Source organism: Orycteropus afer, unplaced genomic scaffold (genome assembly GCF_000298275.1).
Source record: "Orycteropus afer afer isolate SDZICR_OR568_19922 unplaced genomic scaffold, OryAfe1.0 scaffold00134, whole genome shotgun sequence".
In the NCBI taxonomy this organism is placed as follows: Eukaryota; Metazoa; Chordata; class Mammalia; order Tubulidentata; family Orycteropodidae; genus Orycteropus; species Orycteropus afer.
This window is the reverse complement of record NW_006921721.1, coordinates 4,806,667-4,809,385: the sequence shown is the minus strand read 5'-3', so window position 1 is coordinate 4,809,385 and position 2,719 is coordinate 4,806,667.

The window sequence follows — 2,719 nt, the reverse complement described above, 5'->3', positions numbered from 1 at the left end:
ATGATTTGCTATTAGAGAGATGCAAATCAAAACAACAATGAGATACCATCTTGCTCCAGCACTAGTAACAAAGTTCAACAAGACAGAAAATAACAAATGCTGGCGAGGATGTGAGAGATTGGGACTCTGATACACTACTGGTGGAACTGTAAAATGATACAACCATTGTGGAAAGCAGTATGGTGATTCCTTCAAAAGTTGGGACTAGAAATACCATTTTACCCAGCTATTCCATTACTAGGTATATATCCTAACGCAGTAAGAGCCATGACAAGAACAGACATATGTACACCCATGTTCATTGCAGCACTATTTACAATAGCCAAAAGATGGAAACAACCTAGGTGTCCTTCAACTGAGGAATGGATATCCAAACTATGGTACATACACACAATGGAATACTCTGCAACCCTAAAGAATAATGTAGAATCTGCAAAACACCACATAACATGGATGAACATGGAGGGCATTATGCTGAGTGAAATAAGTAAATCACAAAAGGACAAATATTGTATTAGTCTGTTATCGTAATAGTGAAGGAAATGTTTATCTATGGAAGGACATTTTCTTTGTTGGTTAGCAGGAGTGGAAGAGGAGGAGAGGGAACACTGTTAGATAGATAGAGATAGGTATTGATTTGGGTGAAGAGAAAGGCAATGTATCAAATGTGAGTGATCAATATAGTGACATTGAGGAAGAGAAATACATAGAGAGGTAAGTGGGAGGTACAGACCACAAAGATTAACCCTTTTGCATATACAGTACTGTGTTGTCAGTGAAGGCAAACATGGGTATACAGGTGGATAGATGGGTGGACAGGCTGAACTAGTAGGTATGTCTATGAAGTGGGGAGTGTACCCAAGAACATGTTTAGGATTGGCAGACAATGGTCCTATAAGTTTATGTGTATGATCTGAATTCCCAGGTGTATAGTAGAGCTGATAAGGGGCAAGGATGAGTCACTGCTTGGTCACAGCCAGCTACCAAGAGGGACCAAGTAGTTGAACCTGTGGGCTCGGGACCATAGTGACGGGAGACATCAAGCTCAATTGGGATAATATACTATGCAAAACATTGTTCCACCTCCTACTTTGGTGATTAGCAAGTGGGATCTTAAAAGCTAGCAAGCTGCCATCTAGATGCAACGATGGGTCTCTCCTCGTCCAGAGCCAAGAAGAATGAAGAAAACAAAAAATTCATGGAAACAATTATCCTAACAACTGGTATACCATCCGATCTGCAGCCTATATGACTATGAGACCAGAGGAACTAGATGGTGTCCAGCTACCACTGTCAACCACTTGGAAGGGGATCTATGTAGTAGATCCTGGATAGAGAGGGAGAACAATGTGGAACAAAACTCAAAATCATTTGGAGGAAAAAAAAAGGTGAGGACCAGGTTTGCTGGTCTGATAGAGCCTAGTGAAACCACTGAGACTATATAGTCCCTAGCTGCCCTTCAGGTCTGGAATTGAACCCACGCCTGTGGCTTCCAACCAAACAAAAGACAGGCATATGAGTTGAACATTTACTTGAGGTAGATATACTCCTTGGAGAGAACAATCTTGCGAGAAAGAACGGCTGCTTATGCACAGGGAGACAGCTCAGGGGGCAGGAGTTCATGGAGGGAGGGACACAGGGAAGAGGTAACTGTCGGGAGGAAGTTGGAGGGGAGATGTTGCATTGTGGTCAATTGTGGTCAATATCATGAGACAAAGTATATGTGAACTGCTGTATGGAAAGATAATTTGCTCTGTAAATTTTCACCCAAATCACAATTAAAAAAAAAAAAAAAGATCAACACAGAAAATCAGCTAGGTTTCTCTACATTAACAAAGAGGATTCTGAGAAAGAAATCAAGAAAACAATACTATGTATAATAAACCCCAAAAGGATAAAATACCTACGAATAAACCTAGCCAGGAATGTGAAATACTTATACAAGGAAAACCATAAAACACTAATGCAAGAAACTTAAAGAGACCTACATAACTGGAAAAACATTCCATGCTCATGGATTGGAAGATTAACATTGTCAAAATGTCAATACTACCAAATACTATCTATAGATATAATACAGTCTCGATCCAAATCCTAACAACATTCTCTATTGAAATGGCAAAATTTATCTCTAACTGTACTTGGAAAGAGGACCCAAATAACTAAAGCAATGCTGAAGGAAAAGAAAAAAGTAGGAGGCCTCACACTTCATGATCTCAAACTTACTACACAGCCATGATATTCAAAACAGCCTAGGTCAGGTTCAATGACAGACACATAGACCAAAGGAACAGAACTGAGAACCCAGAAGTAAATCTATGCTTCTACAGGCAGCTAATCTTTGACAAACAGTTAAAGTCCATTCAATGGGGAAGAAACAGTCTCTTTAACAAATGGTGCTGGCCAAATTGGTTATTCATTTGCAGAAAAATGAAACATGATCTATACCTCACACTATGCACAAAAACTAACTCAAAATGGATCAAAGAGCTAAATGTTACAACCCAAACTATAAAGTTCCTGGAAGATAATATAGGATGATAACTAAGTGACCTGATTTTCAGCATAAATAGCCTATTAAATACAACCAGTAATACACAAACAACAGAAGAGAATTTAGATAACTGGGACCTCCTAAAAAATCAAGTACTTATGATCCACAAAAGACTTTACCAAAAGAGCAAATACATATATATATATATATATATATATATATATA